Source organism: Diceros bicornis, chromosome 14 (genome assembly GCF_020826845.1).
Source record: "Diceros bicornis minor isolate mBicDic1 chromosome 14, mDicBic1.mat.cur, whole genome shotgun sequence".
NCBI lineage: Eukaryota > Metazoa > Chordata > Mammalia > Perissodactyla > Rhinocerotidae > Diceros > Diceros bicornis.
Genome location: NC_080753.1, coordinates 23848182 through 23856512, shown reverse-complemented (window position 1 = coordinate 23856512; position 8331 = coordinate 23848182). Strand labels below are relative to the sequence as shown.

At 61.8% G+C, this 8331-nt stretch overlaps 1 protein-coding gene across 7 annotated transcripts in view; it reads left to right on the top strand.

Annotated features, from left to right (window-relative positions):
• Window positions 1–1184: 1184 nt before the first annotated feature.
• FOXP4 (forkhead box P4) overlaps window positions 1185–8331 on the top strand; it is a 50819-nt gene continuing 43672 nt past the window's right edge. For 3 of the 7 annotated variants that reach the window (XM_058554420.1, XM_058554416.1, XM_058554414.1), the window contains exon 1: window positions 1185–1500. The gene's annotated coding sequence lies outside the window, so the exon portion shown is untranslated. The remainder of the gene's footprint in view (window positions 1501–8331) is intronic. The other 4 variants (XM_058554415.1, XM_058554419.1, XM_058554413.1 and 1 more) reach the window with 2 other exon arrangements.

The following is an 8331-nucleotide window of genomic DNA, read 5'->3' as shown; positions in this document are numbered from 1 at the left end:
GTCCTCCCTTGGTCGTGGGCTCTCCTTGAGATCTCTGAGGCGTCCCTTACCTCTCCCCATCAGCAACACACCGAGACAGACGGGAGGTGTTTTGGGGGTGGAGAGTGGGAGGGGAGATTTATTCAGATTTCCACGGGTCTCAGAGTGAGGCGTCTGCTACCAGCATCGCCCTCCCCCTTGGATCTTGGGCCTTTCCTCATCCGGACTTCCCCCACCCAACCCCAAAACACAACCCCTCCACCACCACAATTCCTCCAGTCCCTCGGGGCAAAAGACATTGAGTTTTGTTTACAATCTAATTTGTCCGGATAATTGCCTCGACTGTGCACTTCGCTTTGCCGGCGAGGATCAGGCTTCGGGCCCCTTCTTCACTGGTTCGCAGAGCACTTTATGGGAAATTCCCCTTCCGGAAAGGGAGGCAGCGCGCGCCAGGGGTGACGGTTCACAAAGCCCAGAGGAGCTTCCCCACCTCCCCCACCTGGGGTCAGAAAGCTCACCCCCAGCCCCCACGCAGTGGGGAGTAGGAGGCAGGCAAGGAGGGAGCCAGGCAGGACACCGAGCCCCCGGCCACTCCCCGCGCCGAGCGCAGCCCGCCGGGAACCAATGAACCGTGTGGGAGCAGAGCTTGGCCGTACCTCCAGACTCCAGGGAAAGGCTGAGGCTTGCAAAAGGCGCCATAGGCTTGCGATGCCAGGGTGAATCCCTGCGGTCTCTCCACCTCCCGCCTTTTTCAGGTCCGCAGCCCCACGTCTTCTCCTCAGGTCCCCACTTTTCTTCCCCTGGAGTTTGGTCCACGTGGTCCCCTCTCGCTCACGGCTGGCTGCCTCGCGGGGTGGAAGTGGCTGCACCTGCTTTAGGCGAATTATGGTAGCGCTAGAAGTTGGTCTCCCCTCCCTCCGCCGCTCGCTCGCTCGCTCGCTCCCTCCTCCCCGGCTCTCCGCGCGCTCCCTCCTTCCCCCTCCACCCTCCTCCCCCGCCTCCTCCCGCCCCGCCCGCGCGCCGCCCGCTCGCAGCCACTCGCAGCCCCGGCTCAGTCGCAGCCCCTCGGAGTCCGGAGCCGGCCGCCCCTGCGGACCGGACAGTGCGGCTGGCGGCCGGGACGGAGCCCCCAGCCCGCGAGGAGGGCGCGGCGCAGGCGGCGGCGGCGCGGCGGGGAGGAGCCCGGGCCGGAACCAGGGCTGGGCCGGGGGCGGGGACGCCGGGGTCCCGGAGCCTCGGAGCCGGAGCGAGCGAACGAGCGTCGCGGGAGGATCGGGAAGGAGCAGCACAGCCGGAGCGAGCCGAGCTGCCCACAAAGTGCGATGCCCCGGCGGAGCTAGGGCGCGCGGCGGCCGGCGCGGCGCGGCGCAGAGGGAGGACGCCCGGGAGCTGCGCGGCGCTGGGCGGCGCGGAGGGGCAGCCCCAGCGGGCGGCGGCGGGCCCGGGCTGCGCCCCGAGCGAGCCCCATGCCCCGCGCGGGCTGACGGGCCGGAGCCCGCACGGAGCGGCCGGGCCGGACAGGTAGGTGGCGGGCCAAGCCCGGGGACGCGGGTGGGGGCTGGGCCGGCGAGCCGACCAACTCCCCGGCTCGCGCACTCTCTCGCCTTCTCACTGGCTCACTTTGTGTTTGCAAACTGCCCGCCGGAGACGCGCCGGGCGCCGGGAGGAGCCGGGCCCAGGCCGGCGCACTTTGTTCCAGCCAGAGCCGGCTGCGGCGCACTGACCCCGCGCAGCCGCGACACCCCGCCCCCGGCCGGGGCCCCCGCGGCCCAGAGCTGCCTTGGGAACAGGTGGGGGCTACGGCGCGGCGGCGGGAGGGGGGGCAGACAGCCGGAGGTCGGCCCGGGTGGGGGGGCTGGAAAGGCTCCTGAGGCCCGCCCTTCCCCAAGAATCTGGGCCCCGCCCCCTCCCGGCCTGGCCGCTGGGAATGGGGTGTAAGGGGGCGCGACCCCCCCTCACCCCCCGCCCCGAGTCAGACAAAGAATACTTCCCGGCCCGGCCTTTCCTGAGCTGGGGAGGGACGTGGTGAAGTGAGCTCCTCCAACCCCAGTCTGTCCAGGATTCCCCAAGACGCGCCGGAGGCAGATGGGGGGCGATGGGGGGGACGGCGATCCCACCCACTGCGTCGCCTCGGGTGTGGAGGGGGCTCGTTTTGCTTGGGTCACACCTCAGAAGTTGCGGGGCCAGTCAGCCCCTTTCCCCCATCCCTCGGTCCGCTCGGAGATAGAGCGGAAAACTTCTTGGGGACTTGAGAGCGTCTGGAAACGGCCTCTGTGGTTTTGTGCGCCGGTGCTGGGGGGTAGGGGACTGACCTGGCGATACCTTTCTTCACCCCTTTTGGGGAGAGCCCCCGCCTCACCAAGTAGGGGAAAGAGAGGGCGGCAGCAGGGTTCGGAGGCCACTTGGAAAGAGTGTCCTGGAGTGACCAAGCGGGACTCCCCCTCAGATCAGGACTCGAGTGTCTGCGCTGGACAGCCCCCCCGCATACACCTCTCCTTGACTGACGGTCACCCCGGCCGCGCTCCAGACCCGCGCTCCCCATTAATGCCAAAACTAACTTGGGCTGAGCCGGGGCAGAGCCCCTGGCGCTAGGATGCGGGGCGCCCTGAGCGACCTGGGTTCCCGGCCTCCCCGGCAAAGGACCGTGTGATTTCGCGGGACGCGGATTCTGAGGCAGAGGCCCTAACGGCTGCGGATTCCTTCTCTCCAACTGGGGCGACCTCGTGAACGCATCTGCATCCCACCCGGACCCGGACTCTCTAGGTTGGGGAAAAAGGATATAGGCCCACGGACACCCTGAGCCCATAGAGCACCCGGCTCCTCCCTTTGCACCCCCGGCCTCTCTTGCCAACCCCCGCCTGGCCGATTTCCTAGCGCACTCGTCGCGTGGGGTTTAAGGCGTCTGGAAATCACCGCGCGTCTCGCACCCCGGCCAGCGCCGGGTCTCTCTGAGCCTGGAGCAGGATTGGAGGTGGGGGGCACGAAGGAGCAAACCCGAGTCTGAAGCTGTCATCCCGGGGGTTCCTGAGAAAGCCCAGGAGCATTTTGGCCAATGCGGGTTTTTACTTCGATTTAAGCATCTTCATCCCTGGCTTTAAAGCACCCGCCTGGATTATCCTAGAGCGAACTGTATGGGCTCTGGGATTGAGGGCCATGGCAGCGCAGCTGGAGGAGCAGCTGGGGTTGGAGCCCGAGGCTGGCCCGAGTGCCTCCTTCTCCCACGCAGAAAGAAAGAGCAGCGGCATCCTACACAGCCTGTAGCTGTGGGAGGGTCTGACAAGTCCCACCTCGGAACACAGTGGGTAATGGAGGCCACCGAGAATTTGAACCTAGAAGCTCACTTTCCTGGGAGAACTCGGACAGAACCCTATGGAAGCTGGGCATTGCAAGCGGGTGGGTGCAGGGGCTGTAGGGCGGGCTGGCGGGGCTTTGGCTGCCTGAAGGGGAGCCACTCTCAGACAGCCCCCGCCCAACCCGGCAGAAAACCCGCTGCACAGAAGGGGAAGTCTGCAGGCTTATTTTGTTTTGTTTTTTAACTTGAGAAACTTTTTCTTGCCCTGGTCCTGGGGCTCTTTGTCACCTGGCAGGCTGAAGGGAGGGCCCCGGGACTGTGCTGCGGGCGCCTGGAGGGCTCGCTCGCTCAGGCTTCCTTAGATCTGAGCCTCTCAAAAGCAGGGCTGTGCCTTGGGAGGCTCCCTGTCTGGTGTCGCTCCCACTCTTGTCAGTGGGGCAAGGTGGAATGGGGAGGAAGTGGCGCTGTGGGTGCCCCCTCCCCCGACACACACCCAAGATCTGAATCTCTCCTCCTGGACCCTCCAAACACTACCTCCCCTGGCCCTAGGCTTGGCACGAAGTTGGGGGAGACCACAGGCACCTTCTTTCCTGGCACTGAGCTCTGGGCTCCTGGGTGGGGTTTTCTATCCTTCTCCTGGTCCTGGGCAGGCTTCCCAGGAATTATGGAGTTGAGGAACCCCTGAGCCCTGGGGAGAGAAAGACCTGACACCCATGCTGGGGAATGCTGGGGGCAGGGCAGGCTGGGCCCAGCTTGCAAAGGGACTTGCTCTGTCGCTTTCTCTGTAGGTGCCCTTCTCACACCTGGACACCCTCACCCCACCCCCTTTCTTTCCGCCTTTGGCCAGGAACTTCCTTTCTGGCTGCTGGCAGGTAGGTCCTTTCTTGCCAGGAATGTGCATATCCTGCTGGGCCCCTACTCCAAACACACCTCTTCCTTAGGGGGAGGAAAGCAGGGGGACTGGGGGGGGGGCTTCCTTTGATCCAGTAATTCCCCAAATGTTTGCTGAGCCCCTACTCTGCCTGGGCAGGTCCCAGGCTGGGCACTGGAGTGCCCAAGCCGGGAAGCTAGGGTCTGTTCTCTGGACCCCACATTGTCAGGGTAGGAGAGAGAGGTGAGATATAACATCATGGAGAGCAGGGTGGGAGCAGGGTGTCTGTTTCAGAGGAGAGGTCTGAGGTGCAGGAGGAGGGAAGGGTCATCTCCCCAAGAAACTTTCCCTGTCCCTCCTTCCCTATATCCCAACCCTTCGCTGCCCTGCTTGGTGGTTTTCCTGTCTCTCCAGCTGAAATGCAAGCCCCTCCACTCCCATCCCAACAGGCACAGTATCTTTACTTTTCCAGTAGCCCAAACGTGCAAAATCATCATTTCTTCCATCCAAGGAGCTCCACACAATTTCCCCTCACGATCTTACAGTTCTCCCAGCTTCCCCACACCAAGGCAGGGCACGTACAATTTTTGACAGGATTCTGAGGCTCCAGTGGCTGACATGGCTGCCTCGGATTTGGTTCCAGAACTCTGGAGCCCAGGGCAAGGAACTCGGGTCTCCGTGGGGCAGAACATGGGTCAGAGTGGAAAAGGCTTCGGAACTTTCCAGTAGTGCTGGGGCTCTGGGGAACTTAATTAAGCTCTTGGAAACTCAGGCTTCTTATACCCACCTTAGAGAGCCTGTTTGGGAGTTGAATGGGAGAGCAAGTAGTGCTGACCAAGGGGTGGCCTTTATGTTAGATTCCCAGCACTGCCAGGCCATGTGCTGGACTGCGTACTGGAAATGCTTGAATATTAACCTCCATTTTATGGCTTGGGAAAATGAAGCCCAGAGAGAGGAAGCAACTTGTCTGAGGTTACACAGCTAGTTGGTGGTAGAGCTGGGCCTAAAATGTGGGGCTCGTAACTCCCAGTGTAACCAGTAGGGCTTGAGCCTCTGCTCTGGGGAAGGGAGAAAGGAGGGGATGGGAGGGTTTGCCAACTCCCCCCTCCCTCATTCACAAACTCAGACCTGGGCCACCCCTCTGCCCTCCAGTGAGAAGGCTGTCCTCACTTGCTGTCCCCTGAAGGGAAGGTCTGGGTTCAGAACCTGACATTTGCCACCTACACACAACCCTGGAATGGCCAGTGGAATCCCCCCACTCCAACCCTCCTAAGGTGCTCATGGAGACAAATAAAAATGAGAGGGATAATTCCCCAGAACGCAGAGGAGGAAAAATGGCTGGCACTACCTCTCTCCAAAACGGGAGACTTCTACCGTTTGGAACCCTGACCTACACAGCCTTATGGAAGAGAAGTTTGGCAGCCGGTCTCAAATCCATTTGGGACCCACCCCTGGATGGATCATCTCGGAATGATCAGCGCTCTGGCGAGGGCCTCAGACACCCGTAGCTGCATCCCGCAGCTCAGAAGCAACAAGAAACTTCCCCTGAGCCTGAAGTTGCAGGCTCTTTCAGCATTGCCGTCCTGGATTCTCTGTGGAAATGCACACCTCCTTGCCCCCACTGCCGGTTGTGCTGGGATCTCAGCAGGAACCCCCTTTACTCCGAACCTGGTGGCTGCCGATGCAGTGAGTGGTCTGGTGAGATGGTGCTCAGTGGGCCCCTCGCGGAGCCTACCTGAGGTAGAAATGGAGAGTTCCCAGCACAAAAGGTGCATGTTTGAACTGGGCCACAGGGCATTGGGCCGTGGAGTTCAAGCTTCCTGTGCCTGTGTGTGTGTGTGATGAGAGCCATCCAAGCCTGGACCTGGCTGATGCCCTCCCTCCCCTTGATCCCTGTCCCAGGACTCCTCCCTGGGTCTGTGCAGGGCTGTCTCTAGCTCCAGTGCAGCCCTCACCTTTCTCTCCCCAGCCCTGGCCGTAGCCATGTGGCCTGTGCCCCGAATCCCAGCGCCTCTGCCCACCTCCCCAGGCCCCATCCTCTGTCCAACTGGAGTCTCTGGAGCTGAGACCTGAGGGCGAATGGGGTCGTTGGTGGTGCAGGACAGAGGTAAATGGTGTTTTCTCATCCACTGGGAATTCTGATGGCACTTGGCCTGGCTTCCATGCAAATGGGGGTGGGAGTGAGATGGTGGGTTTTCTTCACATGGTAACAAAGTGGAGTGTGTGTAGAATAGCGACCCTCTGGCATTTGTTCAAGGTAGGCAGGGTCACTGGGGCGGAAGTTACCCAGATTTCCCTCTAGTGAAGGAGGGACCATTGATGGCAACTTGAGGGCAGGGTGGCTCAGGGAATGGAGACCGAGACTCTCCATTCCAGAAACATTGTGGAGCTCTCACTGTGGTAGCACGCATGAGGGTGGCGGTGACGAGGCATAATAAGAGGTGGCTTGCTTGCAACTTGGGGAATCAGAAATGGAGCAGCGCCGATCTCTCCGATAGGTACTGGTGACAAGGCCGCTCGATAGGTACTGGTGACAAGGCCGCTCGGCTCCCCAGCAGGGACAGGATGCCTGCGCTGGCCCCTGGAGAGCCATCAGGAGGGCCACGCTGTGTGAAGGGAAACTGGGGTTGGGGGAGGGCGGGTGAGGGGGCTTCTGTTTGGTTCCTCAACCGGGCGAGCTCTCTCCGATTTGGTTCCCCAGCTCTCGAGCCCACACTTCCAGAGACCCAGGCGGAAAGAAGTTGGTCCGAAAGAGGGTAGGGGTGTACTTCCTCCTTTTCTTCAGGGGTTTCCTGGGTAGATATGCATCCGCACCCTGGAAGGAAAGTGCGCAGCTGGGGAGAATTTTGGGGAAGACTTGGAGGAAACCCAGGGAGTGGTGCGGCTGTAAGCGCTTGCGGAGCAAAGCCGCTGCGCATGGAGATGCTCCCTGGCTTCCGCATCTGTGGATTAGAGATGGAGGCGCATGTTTGTGAAGGTCGGAAGTTGGCGTGTTGAGGGAGGGCGCAGAGTTGGTCCACTTGGGAGAGTCCCTCCTTTAGGAGGCCTCCGGGATTTCCCCCTAGAGCCAGAGCTACCCGGTCCTCCCTCCCCAGCCGAACCTTCCTCCCCATCTTCCGCAGCCGAGGGCACTGCTCTGGGTTGCTAGCCGGGCCGGCACTTCCCTGAGCCCCCGCGAGCACATCAGTGCTAGTTGCAGGAAGCTCCTTGAGCTCTGAGACCTGAGCTGCGGGATGCAGCTACGGGTGTCTGAGGCCCTCGCCAGAGCGCTGAGAAAATGCCGGGCCGGAGGCCGACTCCGCCCGGCGCCGGGGGTCCAGGGATGGCTGGAAGAGCCGGCGGCTCGGGCAGTGTGGCCTCTGTGCTTTAACCACAGGGAGGGCCGCCCACGCTGCGTGCTGCCCTCCTTGCTCTTGGGGATGACTTTGCGCGTCTGGGTCATAAAGTCTGGACTCTCCCGAGAGGGGCACCAGTAAGCTCACTGCTAGTAACTTCCTAATTCCTTCTGCGACCTTAGGCATGACGGTCTTGTCTCTGGGCCTCGGTTTTCCTAACTGCACAGTTGGTGAGGGAGCCCGCGCACTCCCCTCTCCCTGGCCTCCCCTTCCCCCAGCTTCGGGTTGGGTGTCACGCGAGAAGAGACCGGAAGGTCGCAGTGTACCCCCCCCTTTTTTCCACCTCGGCCGGAGCCTACTGCCTCTGCGGGTCCTTCCGAAAAGGGCGCTGTGGAGCCCGGGGCAGGCGACCTGTGGCCCAGGCAGGTCTCCTCCCCAATTAGGCGGCCCAGCCTGATTAAAAGGGGGCGCTGCCCGCCCCCCTCCCACCAGATCCCCATCGACGAGATTTCCCTTCATCAGACTCTCACATCCTCCAGAAATTAATTTGATGCCTCTTGTTATCAATTAATTGAATCTCGTTGGGAGAGAGAGCTCAGCGAGGCGGGCTGCGGCTTGGCCCTGGTGTGGAGCCTCTTCTGCCCTCCCCCTCACACCAGGACAGCCTTATCCCTCCCCATTTCTCTTTTTCTGCCTTGCTTTTAATTTCACTTATTTTGTAAAATAAAACCACTGCTATGGGTCCTTTTGCTCAGCTTGGCTTGGATGGATACCCGGGCCAGGCACTGCCTGGGTTCTGAGCTGTGGGGGACCCCTTCCTCTCCCCTGGGCCCTCTCTGATCCCTCCTTAAATC